Genomic DNA, 18,460 nt, shown 5'->3' with positions numbered 1-18,460 from the left:
CCCCAAAAATTTCCACAGGTAAAATTCCCCCAAAATATGAATTTACTGTCAAAAATTATAAACCAAGGCATCATGAATGAGTGTCAAAAACCATATTCCAAAGAAGCAGACTCATAAATATTTTATATATTAAAAATTATCAGGGAGAATATAAAATGTCTGTTTAATAAAGAAATATGAGATTAAAGATAATGATATGACATTCCTGAGGAAGAAGAATAAAGTAGGGAGACTTATAAGATATGAAGCTTAATGTAACGCTTTAGTGATTAGTAGAGTGTGATACTGGTAAAAGATAGACAGACTGACCAGTGGAACAAAACAGATTGCTTAGAAACATCTATCTATAGGTGGTAAGTTGGTACATAAAAGAGCTAGCATTGGGATAAGGGTTGACTTTTCAATAAGTATACTGGGATCATTGATTATCCATTAAGAGGAAAATGAAATTTGATCCCTACTTTATATCATATGTAAATATCAACTCTAAGTGGAGTAGAGACTTAAATATGAGAAGCAAAACTATACAAATTTTAGGAGAACATCTTTCAAGTAGAAAGAAAATGAAAAAGCCCATTAAGGAAAATATTGTTAAATTTTATTGAATTACAATTGTGATATTCTTTTCATCAAGAGTCACCTTAAAAAGAATGAAAAGACAAGTTGCAAATTAGAGAAGACATTCACAATATATCTAATTGAAAAAGAATTATTACAAGTTAATATAAAAAAGAGAAAATTGGAAATTTGGCAAAGACTTTTTGTGTCTTTTTTTTTATTGTACTTTAAGTTTTAGGGTACATGTGCACAATGTGCAGGTTTGTTACATATGTATCCATGTGCCATGTTGGTGTGCTGCACCCATTAAGTTGTCATTTGACTTTTTGTGTCTTAATCTGACTTTGCTTTCCAATAACCCTTTATTTCTGATCATCTTAACCTGTTTGACCACCTGCCTACCCATAAAAGGGGCAAAATCCACTGCCATGAGTTCTTTAGTTATTATTTTAGAAAAAACAGTAAGTAAAATAATTAAAAGGAAAATTTAAATCAGCATACTGAAACAGTTACTCCTGAGCTTACTCACTTTCATATCTTTTTCTCTACCCTCACACAATTTATTTTTCCCTTCTCTCAGCTTCTGACCTTTGACACAGTTCATTACATTGCATTCACTCTAATTGTATAGTATCAGGTAGATACTGTATTATATACTGGAGAATTACTACTGATAGTTTTCCCCTGACATGATTTATATAAATATATATCATTTTTGTGTTGATAAGTCTTTAAAATTGTGCTTCTTTTTAATTGTGAATTTTGTGGGCAGTATTATTACTTACCTCACTCTTTTTCCTCCTGCCTTCTATTACCATCTAAATCAGTGGTTCTCATCCAGGGGAATTTTGCCTCCTAAAGGAACATTTGACAATATCTGGAGACATTCTCAATTGCCATTACTGGTGGGGTTTGACTGCAGGCCAGGGATGCTGCTTCACATCCGACAGCGCACAGGATAACCCTCCACAGCAAAGTATTATATAAAATGTAAATAGTGCCGCAGTTGGAAATCAGCTCTTTAACTTTTTTTTGCTACTTTCTTATTATGCTTGTCTTCTGTTTTTGGCTCTACCTCTCATAACTACTCTTGTAGACCCACTCATCTTCCTAATACAATAAAGAACACGTTCTCATTTGGCTACTACAATTCATATATAGCCAAAAGATACAACTTTTTCGAACAAGATCATGTCTTTTGTGGGAACATGGATGGAACTGGAGGCCATTATCCTTAGCAAACTAGTGCAGGAACAGAAAACCAAATACTACATGTTCTCACTTATAATGAGAACTCATGGACACAAATAGGGGAACAACATACACTGGGGCCTACTTGAGGGCAGAGGTTGGGAGGAGGGAGAGGATCAGAAAAAATAACTACTGGGTGACAGCAATAATCTGTACAACCAACCCCTGTGACACAAGTTTACCTGTGTAACAAACCTGCACGTGTACCCCTGAACCTTTTTCTTTGCCGGGCCCCACAGAATAGTACTGAAAGTAGAGAATGGATTGGCAGAGACAGGTTTAATTGAAGACAACTAGGGCTTCTCTGCTTTTGAAGATCAGGGCTTTTTCTCCGTAGAGATTATGAATTTAGACCAATTAATGTAACATGATGAAAAACTTCACCAGATAGTAATCTTACCTTGTTTTTCATTTCCGGACTTTATGGAAAAGAAACATTTAATGAGTGGCTAGTTTTATGTGCTAGTCATTATACTATGGTGGTGCATTCAGAGAACTAGCTTGTTAATTCTCAGAGCAACTCTAAGAGAAATGTTATTATTCTTATTTCACAGAAAAGAAAGCTGGGACTTAAAAGTAGATGTAAATGTCTTGCCCAATGTCACTCGGAGGAGCCTGATCCCAAGTTTTCTAACTCAAGTTTAGTGTTCTTTCTGCCGCCCTACTTTGCCACTTTATCACTTGCAGCATCCATGCCTGTTTCATCTAGTTCTTTTTTTATTTTTTTTTATTTTTTTATTTTTATTATTATACTTTAGGTTTTAGGGTACATGTGCACAATGTGCAGGTTTGTTACATATGTATCCATGTGCCATGTTGGTGTGCTGCACCCATTAACTCGTCATTTAGCATTAGGTATATCTCCTAATGCTGTCCCTCCCCCCTCCCTCCACCCCGCAACAGTCGCCGGAGTGTGATGTTCCCCTTCCTGTGTCCATGAGTTCTCATTGTTCAATTCCCACCTATGAGTGAGAACATGCAGTGTTTGGTTTTTTATCCTTGCGATAGTTTCCTGAGAATGATGTTTTCCAGTTTCATCCATGTCCCTACAAAGGACATGAACTCATCATTTTTTATGGCTGCATAGTATTCCGTGGTGTATATGTGCCACATTTTCTTAATCCAGTCTATTGTTGTTGGACATCTGGGTTGGTTCCAAGTCTTTGCTATTGTGAATAGTGCCGCAATAAACATACGTGTGCATGTGTCTTTATAGCAGCCTGATTTATAGTCCTTTGGGTATATACCCAGTAATGGGATGGCTGGGTCAAATGGTATTTCTAGTTCTAGATCCCTGAGGAATCGCCACACTGACTTCCACAATGGTTGAACTAGTTTACAGTCCCACCAACAGTGTAAAAGTGTTCCTATTTCTCCACATCCTCTCCAGCACCTGTTGTTTCCTGATTTTTTAATGATGGCCATTCTAACTGGTGTGAGATGGTATCTCACTGTGGTTTTGATTTGCATTTCTCTGATGGCCAGTGATGATGAGCATTTCTTCATGTGTTTTTTGGCTGCATAAATGTCTTCTTTTGAGAAGTGTCTGTTCATGTCCTTTGCCCACTTTTTGATGGGGTTGTTCGTTTTTTTCTTGTAAATTTGTTTGAGTTCATTGTAGATTCTGGATATTAGCCCTTTGTCAGATGAGTAGGTTGCAAAAATTTTCTCCCATTCTGTAGGTTGCCTGTTCACTCTGATGGTAGTTTCTTTTGCTGTGCAGAAGCTCTTTAGTTTAATTAGATCCCATTTGTCAATTTTGGCTTTTGTTGCCATTGCTTTTGGTGTTTTAGACATGAAGTCCTTGCCCACGCCTATGTCCTGAATGGTATTGCCTAGGTTTTCTTGTAGGATTTTAATGGTTTTAGGTCTAATGTTTAATTCTTTAATCCATCTTGAATTAATTTTTGTATAAGGTGTAAGGAAGGGATCCAGTTTCAGCTTTCTACATATGGCTAGCCAGTTTTCCCGGAACCATTTATTAAATAGGGAATCCTTTCCCCATTTCTTGTTTTTGTCAGGTTTGTCAAAGATCAGATAGTTGTAGATATGCGGCATCATTTCTGAGGGCTCTGTTCTGTTCCATTGATCTATGCCTCTGTTGTGGTACCAGTACCATGCTGTTTTGGTTACTGTAGCCTTGTAGTTCTTTTTAAAGCTTTTGCTCCCTGGAAAATAAATTATTTTTAAAATAGTGGGGTTTTTAATGTTTTTTTTTTTTTTGCTTTTTTCATTTTTTACCCTGACACAATTCAGAGTGCCTAGTATAGTGCTATAGGTACTAAAAACACTTAATAAATCTTCTTTAAAAATAAAAAAGGGTGTTGGGCAAAAGGGTACAAAGAGGAAAGGCAGGAGTGCCTGATCTCTTCAGAACAGTGCAAGAAGTCTGCCAGAGCAGTTATTTTATAACAAAAAGGGTTAGCTTTTTCAGTCTAAATAAGAACTTAGTTAACATTTCCATTCAACTCGAGAAATACTGTACTTCAGAAGCCCTTGTTACTTGATGTATTTAAATTGTTTATTTCACTGATTTTTTTCCAGTTGCAGTGAGGTTAAATGTCATAATAAGAAAGGCAAGAATTCCCATGCATTATGGGCTTACCTGTGACTCACCATTTTTATCATCAAAATACAACATGATTGGTCTTCATTTTCATAATTTTGTTTTATAATGAGAAAAAAGCATTTGAAAGTATTTAATACCCGTTTATGATATTAAAAATAAATTTCCCAGTAACTTATACCTCATAAGCCAAAGTAGAATGGCTAACATAAATTTATTCAAAGTATACATTTTACATAATTCCTATTCAATTGAAAAGACCTCTTGGTCATAATTCTTGAAGAGTTGTTATTTTTCAGAGTCATTCGTTCATATTTTAAGGTGTTCCAAATTCTGCATGTTTAGCTTAAATCTTAGTATGTGTAAAAATGTTTAAAAGATAAGATTTAGCAAATATACCTATGGTCAACAATTAATGCAATTGTTGACTTTCCTAACATTTGACTGCTGTATGTCCAAAAAGACAGGTCATTTTGAGAGGGGAAGAAGTAATCTTTGCAATTTCCCTGCCTTGCTATCATGAGTGAGATATCAGCAGCAAAATAATAATTGTATTAGATAAATGAGTACATTTTAGAAGTTACATGAATAATCCAGCTCAAAATGGTTCTCACCCAAGTGTGGTAAATTTTGTTTTCCCGCACCTCACTCCCGCCAGAGACAGTTTGGAAATGTGTAGAGGCATTGTTGGCTGCCACAGTGATTGGAGAGAGAGAGCTATCAAGAGGGTCCACGAATATAACATTTCCAGTGGAGCAGGGGATAGTTCCATAGAACAAAGACTTTTGCTGTCCAGAATATCTGAAGTGTCCTTATTACGAAACACTGTCTGGTCACGGTGACTCACGCCTGTAATCCCAGCACTTTGGGTGGGTGAGGTAGGCCGATTGCTTGAGCCCAGGAGTTCAAGACCAGCCTGAACATAGCTAGACACCCTCTCTACAAAATACAAAAAAAAATAGCCAGGCATGGTGGTGTGTACCTGTAGTCCCCGCTACTGGGGAGACTGAAATGGGAGGATCACCTGATCCCGGAGAAGTAAAGGTTGCGGTGAACCCAGATCATGCCACTGCACTCCAGCCTGGGTAAAAGAGTGAGATCCTGTCTCAAAAGGAAAAAAAGAAACACTGAAAGATACAGACTCATACTCTGGTTATGAATAGGTGTGAAATACCAGATACCACGTATCTTTATGGAAAACCTCTGCGAGTTAGTGGATCTTTAAGTGGATCTGTCTCCCAGGCTGGAGTGCAATGGTGCAATCATGGCTCACTGCAGCCTCAACCTCCCAGGCTCAGGTAATCCTCCTACCTCAGCCTCCCACGTAGCTGGGACTGCAGGCATGCACCATGATGCCCAGCTAATTTTTGTATTTTTTTGTAGAGACAGGGTCTCACCATGTTAGCCAGGCTGGTCTCAGACTCCTGAGCTCAAGCGATTTTCCTGCCTCAGCCTCCCAAAGTGCTGAAGTTGCAATAAGGAGCCACTGCACCCAGCCTGGAAAATATTTTAAATTTAACAAATATCTAGCCATGAGCATGTTTATTGGAAGAATCGCGTTTACCCACGTCATCATGGCATTGTGGTGTCTGAAGAATGTATCTTGAACTATTGTTATGGACATTTTTCTCTAGTGTTCACTTTTTAAAAGAAGGCCCAGAAATGGAAATAGGGACTTAATCTCCTATTATGAGGAGATTATTGGGGTTTGGGTTCTGAAATTCAGCAGTAAAAATTGGCTTAGATCTAGGTAAAAAGACTCACCTAATGGCCTGGTACTTCATGCAAAAGGTCAAAATAAAAAGCAGAGGGAACTCTACTAGGAGATTGTAACACCATCATCTTCACCACAGACTGAGAAAATTGATAAAGAATTGAAATATATTGACCCCCTACTCTTTCCTAGGCATTGAAAAAAGACCTTTATATGTAGTTATTCATTTATTTGTACAATAAAATTTCACTGTCATGTACAATAGGAAAACTGCTGGGGAAATATATAGCTCTTACAATCCAGGGACATCAAGTATGATGATGGAGACAGAGAGGCAGTCAGTTGTAACTGTATATGACAAATGCTATAATATGTAGTACATATTGGTTGCCATGGAGGCATATACAGGCATACCTCAGAGATACTGCAAGTTCCGTTTCAGACCACCCCAGTGAAGCAAATGTTGCAATAAAGTGAACCATAGGATTTGTTTTGTTTTCCCAATGCATATAAAAGTTATCTTTATTCTATACTGTAGTCTATTAAGTGTGCGATCTCATTATCTCTTTGAAAGCTATTGTCAGGTTCTGAGGTCCGAGGGGAGTCAGTGGGTGAGTGGCGGGTAGCTGGAAAAACACTCAAGGAATTGTAGACAGTTTCAACATGGCTTTATTCTCTCTCTGGGCATGAGCAAGCCATATGTACAGCATTAGCAGGGTAATTATACCTTTTACAGACAATAGTGGCTCCAAGCCAAGCACGAGCTCATGTGGGTGATCACCTAATGTGACTCACGTGACATGGTTACATAAATGTGTGGGGTTGTGCACCTGCACTCCAAACCCGCTGAGTCATGCTGCACTGGAAGTCTACCCCAGCCTACTCCTGACTAAAGCACAGCCATTTCCCTTACTTTCCACCCTCTAGGCCAGGGGCATCCTCTGGGCAGGAACACATACCCATAGGGCAGAGCCCTGAATCCATAACTCACAACAACAATACAGAGAGCAACAGCTCACTACTAGGATCCCAGCTATGCTACTCATGATTATTAGGGCCCAGCATAGGCCAGAGCCTAGGGATGCCCACCCTCTCTGCAGGGGTTCATCAGCAAGGCTCTTGACTGCCTTAATCTCCCATGACACCCCTTGCAGGGCCGCTGTTATGTTCTGCTGATTGTTAGGGATAAAGGTACAACATTGTGTTCCTAAAAGGGCACAGGTGCCTCCTTAGGCAGCAGTTACTATGTCTAAGGCCCTTTAGTTTTGCAACACCACCTTTCTGATCTGATCAACTTCATCTGTTAACAGGAGGAGTGCCACTCAGGTGGAATTCAGAACCTGAGTGGTGTGCTGTGCAAGAACAGTAACTTGTACTTCTACAGTTATGACACCTGCTCCAGGGATAGTCATTGTCAAGGGGTAGAACCACCAGGGGGCTCATCACACTCGCAGAAGCTGAGAGCATAGCACCTCCCATTTATGCAGGCATCTGGGCAACATGGGGAGAACAGTGGCAGCTACATAAGGTCATCCCCAGGTACAACGTCTGCCGGTAGGTAAGGTCACCCTGTGTCCTCACAGACCCATAAACTCCTGGGGGGCACAAAATCCATCGGGGACCAACCTTGGTGGGACTGCTTGTTCCACCATATGTTCAGTGTGATGACATGTGTTATTCTTACACAGGCTGTGATGGGTATCCATCCCACACAGTGGTGTTACCCCAGTGTTGCTCTATGCACTGCGGTGCTTGGGCTGAGGGTACTACATGTTCCCCCACTAGCCAGCCCCACCCATCATAAACACTATGGGCCAGCCAGGGGGCAGGCGTGCTGTGGGTCTTGCAGTGTCCTTTGTCCAAAGCTTGCTGCATCATGTTCCAGGCATTGTTATGGAATCCCAAGTCTCCAGCCATGTCCAGTTCTCTGCAGATGCTAAATGCATGTGTCAAGGCACAGCTGCTGCTGGAAGGGTGGTACAGAACCAACAGCTGGAAACATTGGTCATCTCAGCATAGGTGTGGGCCCAGTCCACAATGCAGTTGGAGCATGTTAACCTACGGTCAAAACGACAGAGCAGGCACAGGTACTAACAAAGGTAGATCATGTCCCTCAGGCAGCATAGAGGCTAACTTTTCATCCTGGGATAACAATGCAGCTGCCAAGGGCTTATGCGCTGGGCGATGGTACCACACCTTCTCAGCTCCCCACGGTTCCTTTGGGTCCTATATCTGTGCCAAAGTCACAGGGGAGCTCATAATAGGCCACACAGACAGTACATGTGCCCCCGGAGGAGGGCTCTTTCCCTGGCCATTCCCCTATGAGCAGTCAACCACGGGGGCCATGTATTGAACACCCAAGGAGTAACATGCAAGTCATACTGTAGGCCTTTCCCCCAGGGAGCTACAATGGCCAACCACTGGCAATGGGGAGCTTGGAGAGTCCATGGCCACAGCCAGGTTTTCTATTCCCCTGCCTTCAGGTGCACTAGGTCAGGTAACAACAGGTTACCATTCATTGCCATACCTGGCTGGAGGAGGTCATCCTTAGAGTGTATCTGCAACTGAATGGGGGTGGCAGCCTGTTGTAAGAAAGCCTCCACCAGGGCCAGGCTGCCTTTCTGTGGCTGTTCATTCGAGGTTTAGAGCACCAGGTCCAGCGTGGAACTCCAGCCCCACAAAGACAGGAGTGTGACATGCAAGTATAACCCATTCTTCAAGAGCCCATTATATTTCCCAATCATACCTGCAGCTTGCGGGTTATATGGCACTTGTAATCTCCACTTTATGTCCATTTGTTGTGCCCAGTGTGGTAGGTGTCATCCAGTGAAATGTGTTCTCCTATCAGTCTCAACGGCCAGAGGGCGACCATACAGGTGTCATAAGTGTTTCAGGGCCTGGATGGTGTTCTGTTGGTCAGCCACCCTGCAAGTGTAGGTGAACAACAGGCCTGTGGCCATGTCCACATCTGTTAGCGCATGCATATACCCTTGTGACTTTGGCAGTGGCCCAATGTAGTCTATTTGCCACCTGGTCAAGGGCACTCGCCCTGTTGTTACTTGTTGTGTAACATTGGACAGCTGCCTCCGTTTAGGGCATGCCTGAGCACATGCCAGGCATTTCTGAAAAGCCTCCCAAATGTCTTGCGTGGGCAGGGACAGACCCCAATGCATATTGACCTGTTGTATCAGTTTACCCCCTGCATGTCCCAGTTTCCAGTGTAGCCACAAGGCCACATCTCATGTAGGTGCCAACTCTAACCATTGGACCTTGGCCAAGGCATCTGCCTCATCATTGCCAGGGGTGGCCAAAGGCATATGGCCTGACACATGATAAACAGTTACCTGTTTTTGATGATCCATTTCCCAGAGGTCTTGCCACATGGCTTGACCCCAAATGGGTTTGTGGCCGACTAGCACCTTCTGTATTTTCGGGGTAGTGAACCACAAAGTTAAGCCTTGGTAGACTACCCAGCTATTGATACAGATTACCATCTATGTCACCTCCTTGGTGATCACCATCCACACTGCTCTAAGTTCAGCTCATTGGCTACTTTGTCCACACCCGGTTTCAAACCATATGGTGTCAGTACTAGGTTGGACTGCAACAGCGGTCCAAGGAGTTATAGCACCTCGGTTAGACCCATCTGTGTACCATGGCCTATCGAGAATGGGGGGACGCCCTCTCTTAAACGCTGAAGGCTCAGGGTCTAGGGGTGCCTCAGGCTCCATGGCCTTAGGCCCCATGACCTTATCTTGCATTAGGACTATAGGTCCCAAGAACGCTTGCAGCTCTGCTGCTAAGGTACTTGTACTCAGAGTACTCCACTGCTCCAAGTAGGCACTCCACTTTGCCAAAGTGGATGTCTGTGCCATCCCAGTCCAGGGGGTCGTCACCCATGAATGCACCCATCCTGCTATAGGCTAAGTCATCCACACAATGACTGCACCCTGCCCTATCACACTCTCACAAGCCTGAAGGGTGGCATATATAGCTGCTAGCTATTTCTCTATCAAGGAATAACAGAACTCAGCTCCCTTCCATAGTTGGGACCAAAAGCCTACTGGTGTTCTCAAGTGCTCTGTGCACTGCCACAGGCCACAAACAAAACCATCTGTGTTCATCAGTGGTCACGTGCACATCCAGCTCAAATAGGCGCCCCTGGTCCACTACCCATAGGGCTTATGCCTGCTGAATAGCCCGCTTGGCTGCCAGGAAGGCAGTCTCAGCTGCATCATTCCAATCCCAGGTAGCTCCCTTCTTTGTTAATCGATGGAACGGTTTTATCATTTGAGCTAAATGGGGCATAAATGCCCACCAGTATCCCAGGAGGCCCACAAAAATTTGCAGCTGCTTCATTGTAGTGGGCTGGAGAGATGCCTGAATCTTATCAATGATAGCCTCTGGGATGGCCTTTGTCTTACCCGACCAGATAACTCCCAAGAATTTGACAAATGAAGCAGGCCCTTGGACCTTAGATTTGTTGACGGCCCAACTGCACGGTGCCAAATGTCGCCACAAGAGGGGTGCCACCACTTCTAAATCTGCAAAAGAATCAGGGGTTAACATATCATCAATATAATGGAATAGGTGGACGCCTTCTGGCATTGGTCAGGCAGCTAAATCCGTAGCAACTAGACCATGACATATGATGGGGCTGTGCACATAGCCCTGCAGCAACACTGCAAAAGTTCATTGTTGCCTGTCCCATGTGAGGACGAACTGTTCCTGGCTCTCTGGAGTGATGTCAGTGGAGAAAAATGCATTGTCTAAGTGCACTACATAGTGGTACTGTCCCACTTCCATCATCAAACGGTCCACCAAATCCATCTTTGATGATACAGCTTCATGCAAAGAGGGTGTTACTTTTTTCAGTTCCCAATAGTCCACCATCATCTGCCAGTTTCTATCAGGCTTTCTAACTGGCCACACTGGAGAACTGTAGGGGCTATGGGTGCCATGCACTATCTGCACCTCTTCCAGCTTTTTGTCTCAGTTATCTCTGTATGTCCACCCAGCAAGCAGTATTGATGGGTGGAAGTAACCCGTCAGGGTTGTGGTAGAACCTGAGGCTGGTGATGCGTATGTCCGTGCAGCACCAGCTACACCACATGCACTCGGAGTCTGAATTCCCTGGCTGTGGTTTGTAATGCCAAGCCATGTAAAATATCCACTCCCAGAATGTATTCAGGTATGGGAGAAACACACGCAGTATATAAACGGGGAGCCAAACAACTGATGCCAAGGTACAGAGATACAGGTTTCACTTTCACTGACGCGCTTTCATAACCGTCGATGTAAGCAGATTCGCCCAGAAACTTATTCAGGTTCCCATAAAGAAGGTTGCAATCTGCACCAGTATCCACCAGTGCCAGCACCCACACCCACTGTACATTGGTGAGGGACCAGTGGATCCCTAATTCCATGTGGCCTTCAATCGTCCAGTGTCCCCTCAAACTGGGCATCTCGGCAAGTTCCCTAATCAAACAGAAACAGCTCTACATGTCCACCTGGCTGCAGCAAGTAGTCTTTGAGCTAAAGCACCCGCGTGGGACCGGGTGGTGCAGCAGTGTACTTCTCCCCCTTGGGCATTTTCTGGAATTGCTGCTCTGGAGACAACTGTCTCCACAAAGCTAAGAGTACTTCATTGGGCTGCTTACTGATTTTCTCTTGGTCAACCCCAGGCAAAATCAAATCTACCCATATCCATGAGCGTGTCACTTGTTGAGGCCCCCTTTTCTCCCATGGGGGCCCCCCTGTGGGCGGGGCATCTTCCCCTTCTTTAAGGCGCAGACCCCTTGGTCCTGCCAGTGGCCTTCTGCTTCCCCGAGAGCCGCCACAGCAGTGGTCATTTCATGTATGTGTCACCCTATGTACAGGGTGGGGACAGCAGCTAGGGAGCCAAAGGCGCTCAGGGGTGCAGAACCCAACACGAGACTCCTCATGTGGGAGTGAAATGTTCATCATCTGGCCTCTGGGTATTCAGGTCAAACATAGCCTGCCTCATACCCATCTCCCGGATGACTTGCACCAAATCAGCATATGACTGCCATTTACTCACAGTTTCAGGTATTTCACCAGTGTCGTTCCACACAGTCCGTATGGCTGCCCATAGCCACTCAGTCAGGGTGTGGTCACCTTGCCCTTGTGCCAACTGCCCGCTCACCTGCAACCAACGTGCTGCATCCCTCAGGGACTGGAGGTGTAGTTCTTCTAGTGTAGTCAAAAATGTCCATCCAACTCTGCAAGCAAAGACTCGTTCATTCTCAGTGCTCTGTGCTTCCAGCTGCTTCAGCATCTTCTCCATGCTCGCTGGGGACCCATCTACCTCTGCCCATGTTTCCATCAGAGCCCATCCAAGCAGCACAGCTGCCACTGTGTATCACAACCCATGTTGTGGACACATGGCTGACCCAGAATCAGTGGGGACCAAAGGTTCACTTACCTCAGGATCCTATTTGATATGCCAATTGTCAGGTTCTAACTGAGGTCCAAGGGGAGTTGGTGGGTGAGTGGCGGGTAGCGGGAAAAACACTCGAGGAATTGTAGACAGTTTTGACATGGCTTTACTCTCTCTCTGGGTGCAAGTGAGCCACATGTGCAGCATTAGCAGGGTAATTATACCTTTTACAGACAATAGTGGGTCTGAGCCAAGCATGAGCTCACATAGGTCATCACCTAATGCTCCTCACATGGTGTGGTTGCATAATGTGCAGGGTTGTGCACCTGCACCACAAACCCACTGAGTCATGCCGCACCAGAAGGCCACCTCAGCCTACTCCTGACTGAAGTGCAGCCATTTCCCTCACAGCTATGTAAATACCTTGATTTAAAAATAGTTTATTGCTAACAACAACAACAACAAAAAAGCTAATGATCACCTGAGCCTTCAGCAAGTAATAATCTTTTTATTAGCGAAGGGTTTAGCCTCAATGTTGACATCTGCTGACTTGTCAGGGTAATGGTTGCTGAATGTTGGGTTGTCTGTGGCAGTTCTTTAAAATAAGACAATGAAGTTTGCCACATTGGTCGACTCTTCCCTTCATGTAAGATTTCTCTAGCATACGATGCAGTTTGATAGAATTTTAGCCACAGTAGAACTACTTTCAAAATTGGAATCAATTCTCTGAGACCCTGCTGCTGCTTTATCTACTAAGTTTCTGTAATACTCTAAATCTTTTGTTGTCATTTCAACAATGTTCACAGCATCTTCACCAAGAGTAGATTCCTCCTCCAGAAGCTACTTACTTTGTTAGCCATAAGAAGCAACTGCTCATCTGTTCAAGTTTATCATGACATTGCTGCAATTCAGTCACATCTGCAGGCTCCACTTCTAATTAGAGATCTCTTGCTCTTTCCACAACATCTGTGATACTTCCTCCACTGAAGTTTTGAACCCATCAAAGTCATCCGTGAGAGTTGGAATTCACTCCTTCCAAATTCTTGTTAATATTGCTATTTTGACCTCTTCCCATGAATCAAGAATATTCTTCTTTCCTGCCCCTGTATTTTCCACACGTGAACCAGGCATGGGCACAGACCAAAAGCCAAGCTGGGATAAACAAGGAATTGCTGTATATCTGGCTGATATGAGACAGGCACCACCAACCAGATGCTACTCTACCCAGGTCAGAGATAATGAATATTCCTAATGGCATCTAGAATGGTAAATCCTTTCCAGAAGGTTTTCTATTTACTTTGCCCAGATGCATCAAGGAAACACTGTGTATGGCAGGTATAACCTTACAAAATGTATTTCTTAATTAAAAAGACTTTAAAGTTGATGCATTTTCAAGTTGAAAGACTTGATCCATGGGCTACAGAATAGATATTGTTTTGGCAAGCATGAAAACAACATTAATCTCTTTGTACATCTCCATCACAGCTCTTGGATGACTAGGTGCGCTGTCAATGAGCAGTAATATTTTGAAAGGAGTATTTTTTTCTGAGCAGTAGGTCTCTCAACAGTGAGCTTAAAATAGTCAGCAAATCATGCTGCAAACAGATGTGCTATCCTCTAGGCTTTGTTATTCCATTTATAGAGCACAGGCAGAGTAGATTTAGCATAATTCTTAAGGGCCCTAGGATTCCTGGAATGGTTAATGACCATTGGCTTCAACCTAAAATCACCAACTGCATTAGCCTCTAACAAGAGAATCAGTGGGTCCTTTGAAGCTTTGAAGTTGAACATTGACTTTTCCTCTAGCTGTGAAAGTCCTAAATGGCATCTTCTAATAGATAGATGGCTGTTTCAACTACACTGAAAATCTGTTGTTTGTTCATCAATGATCTTAGCTAGAGCTTCTAGATAACTTGCTGCAGCTTCTCCATCAGAACTTACTGCTTCACTTCGCACTTTTGTGGAGATGGCTTCTTTTCTTAAACCTCATGAACCACCTTGTGTTGCTAGGGTCATACTTTTCTTCTGCAGCTTCCTCACCTCTTTCAGCCTTCAGAGAATTGAAGAGAGTTAGGGCCTTGCTCTGGATTAGACTTTGTTTTAAGGAAATGTTGTGGCTGGTTTGATCTTCTCCCCAGACCACTAAAACTTTTTATCAGCAAAAATGCTATTTCACAGCAAAAAGGCTGTTTTGCTTTCTTATCATTTGTGTATTAACTGAAGTAGCACTTGTAATTTGCTTCAATAACGTCCTTTACATTCACAACTTGGCTACCTGTTCAGCACAAGAAGCCTGTCAGCCTGACATGTCTTCCTTACTAAGCTTAAGCATTTCTAGCTTTTGATTTGAATTGAGACATGTGATTCTTCCTTTCACCTGAACACTTAAAGGCCATTGAAGGGTTATTACTTGGCCTAATTTGAATATTGTTGTGTCTTAGGGGAGAGGGAGAGACATGGGGTAACAGCTGGATTCTGGGGTAGTCAGAACACACACAACATTTATCAAATGAATTTGCCTTTTTATATGGACATGTGTTGTGGCACCCCAAAACAGTTACAGTAGAAACATCCAAGGTCACTGATCACAGATCACTATATTAGATGTAATAATGATGAAAAAGTTTGAAATATTGCAAGAATTACCAAAATGTGACACAGAGACATGAAGTGAGCACATGCTGTGGGAAAAAATGGCACCCATAGACTTGCTGAATGCAAGGTTGTCACAAACTTTACATTTGTAAAAAACACGGTTATCTGTGAATAGCAAAAAAAAAGGTGTGCCTATACATTTATTCCTGCACTGGGGAAATGGGAGATCAAGGAATGTTTACCAGAGGATGACATATAACATGAATCTCTTTTATCATCTAAAGTAAAAAAAAAAAATTATGTCATACATATTATTCCTATTTGTAGAAGAGGAAGAGATTGAAGTACAGAAAGGCTATACATTCTATGTAAGGCCATATAATAATAGCATACATTTATATGGCTCTCACTCTACAACAGCTTTATGTTCATTCATGTAACCCTCACAGCCACCCTATAATACAGATGCTTTTGTCATTTCGGTTTTATAAAAAAACCGAGCCCTGGGGAAATAAATAAATAGAAGGGGAAAAAAATTGAGCCCTGTGGGGTTAAGTAATTTGTCCAAGGTCATATACCAAGGTTGTATATGAAAAGGCAATGCTGGGATTTGAACCAAGGCAGACAGACTGTAGTGTCTATGTGCTTAACAACTATGGCATACACTGTCTCTTCCTCCTAGTTGGTCATTAAGCCTGATTGAAAACTCAGCAGTCAGACTGGAGAACCCATACAGTTAAGTAACAGAATGCCATTGGCATTTTAGATAGATTGTTTTGACTGTAGTAAAAACAATAGCCTTAGGTGGGACTGATCTGGAGGTGGGAAGACCAAATAGAGGAAAGCATGGATGCTAGTCTGATCTAGGCTAATTGCAATAAATATGTAAGAGGTATTTGGCAAATTGAACAATCAACTTCCTGATTCATGAACACTGAGTGTGATTCAAAGGAGAAGGTCAGGAATCACGCGTTGTTTGATTAACTAGGTGAATAGTTGATATTTGGGTGGGGAATGCAAGAAAGAGACAATTTAGGGGAAAAGTTGATGAGTTTTTTATTCTCCGTAAATTTCGTATTTGAAATGACCATAGGGTGCTCATATGAAGATATACAGAAGGCTGTGGAATTTGTGAACTGAGCTCAGGAGAAATATCTGGGCCGAGAAATAGAGAAAAGGACTAATCAGGGAAATGTAGGATTGCTAAGCATTTTTAAAGACAGTGGAGTTTTCAGATCAAAATATATCGTGGCACAAATGTACAGAGTTGTGGTGTGTGCATTGGGAGGCAGAGAGAGGGAGGGAGATGAAGAGAGGAGAAAACTTTTTGTAAGCCATGGGGAGAAGATAACAGATTATTAATATTTAAAAGTTTATAAGTTTTTCCCTGTTTCCTGCTCAAATTAAGGGTCAACTTTCGGTGCTGTTTTATGTATTGGGAAGGGAGGAAACTTGAAAAAAGCCAATAAGGCTAGAATCACTTACATTAGGAAGTTTGAGGGAGAATATAATCAATCTTCAAAGACTAGAAAAGTGGATGTATTGAAGCAAAAAGTCGTATTGGGTGGAGGTTAGAGTTTGAGGAAGATTTGGGTGTGTGAAATAAGATCCTGGGACAGCTGCCCTGCTGCACAATTAAGGGAGAAGACAAAAGAATCTAATTATCTTTTACTATGTATTAGCAATGAAATCCTACATTAGTGTATCTTCATGAGAGTTCAGTAATGATTTAAGTCGTTTTTCATTTTTCAATGCTTTTTACGTATAGGCTCCGTTTTATTTGTTTTTAATCTGAACATAGTTTTATGAGTCTGGCCAAAAGCCATCTTGGCTGTATATGGGTTACTTCTAATTTCTCTAGCAGTACTCCAGCAACCTATGCATAGTATTGAAGAAAGCAGACATTTGCATTCATTTATAAGAGTTTCATAACCTAGTGAGATAGAGAGAGTTGATAGTATTGACAAGTAGTGTTCAAGATAATGGAGATATATACATCATCTCAAAGTGCACATGTAGATGTGGACCATGAAATACCAGAAGAAATTTAAGAATTTGAGATAAATATGAAAGATGCAAAATGTTAACGTTGTTGGATCATCAAAAATAGTTTACAGGCTCAGTAGGATGGCTCATACCTGTAATCCCATCATTTTGGGAGGCCTATGTGGTACAATCGCTGAAGTCCAGGACTTTGAGACCAGCCTGAGCAGCATCATGAGACCTCGTGGAAGAAGGAGAAGGAGAAGGAGAAGAAGAAGAAGAAGAGATAATAATAATTTACAGATGAAGAAATTAAGACTGAGAGAGGTTAGGTCTGTTGTGTAAGGTCACACACAACTAGCAATTATAGTAGCTGGTATTCAAACCTGATCAGTCTGGCTTCAAAGTGCATTCTCTTTCTAGTATGCTTTTGAACTGCCTAGAAAAATAATGGCAATTTCTGAAATGCAAGAGTATGATTCACAATAGTTGCTAGGCATTGTACCAATCAGAATTCTTAGTTTTAAACAATAGAAGCCAGCTTTGTCTAAAGCAGAAAAGGAATATTTGGTAATATCATAGCGCCCGCAGAATCTATAGGGGTGCTGGAGAGCTAGACTTAAGAAACTAGTAGAAATGAAGAAATGTAATGCCTTGCCAATGTCATACCAAAGGAAAATTCTGCTTTGAAGTCTGCTGCTGATACAGTTTCCACTGGACAGCCTTTAACATGCCACTGGGTTCTTCTGCCTTTGGACACTCATTGAAGTTTGCTGTTTCAGTGTGACTGCAGCTTCCATGAGTAACCTCTGCCTCACTCTCACAAAATTCAAAGTCCTGGGTGGGAGCATTAGTTTGGTTAACAAAGGTCGCATGACTGATGATCAATAACCAAGTAACTAGGAAAGGGACTATCCCAGACTCTTTGAGATTTCCCAAAATAAGGAATGTGTTCACACACTGGACAGCCATCAACAGACGTCATTTACACGTATGTGTGCATGTACACACACACACACACACATACACAAACACACATATTCGATGATTGCTTCCCGATGCCAGAGATTTCTCATTAAATTTGTAACAGCATGGTGTTCAAATACTTTTCTTTTTAAATTTATGTTTTACTACCTAAAACATAATGTTTCATGGTCTAAAGGAAGAAAAACACAAGTAAAGGAAAAGAAATAAAAAGCTTTTAAAATTCCAGTACCTGATTAAAACAACAGCAACATTTTTGTGTATATTCTTCCAGGCTTTGTTCAATACATAGAAATGAACTCTTTAGCCAAAGTAGGATGATAGTACATATTATATAGTAAGACCATCTTTTTAAAATTCACAATGTATTCTAAACATCTTTCTATGGCAATTTTAGAAGGGCATACTA

At 42.0% G+C, this 18,460-nt stretch overlaps 1 protein-coding gene and 1 non-coding gene across 5 annotated transcripts in view; one reads left to right on the top strand and one right to left on the bottom strand.

Moving 5' to 3' along the window:
- Positions 1 to 18,460, top strand: part of MBD5 (methyl-CpG binding domain protein 5) — a 466,846-nt gene that overhangs the window by 217,585 nt on the left and 230,801 nt on the right. The window lies entirely within an intron of this gene.
- On the bottom strand, positions 13,593 to 13,727 carry LOC115831954. Its single transcript, XR_004027440.1, has one exon. It is a non-coding gene; the product is annotated as a small nucleolar RNA SNORA48 (small nucleolar RNA).

Source organism: Nomascus leucogenys, chromosome 20 (assembly GCF_006542625.1).
Source record: "Nomascus leucogenys isolate Asia chromosome 20, Asia_NLE_v1, whole genome shotgun sequence".
In the NCBI taxonomy this organism is placed as follows: Eukaryota; Metazoa; Chordata; class Mammalia; order Primates; family Hylobatidae; genus Nomascus; species Nomascus leucogenys.
Note: the sequence above shows the minus strand (reverse complement) of the source record. Positions and strands in the feature narration are given on the sequence as shown.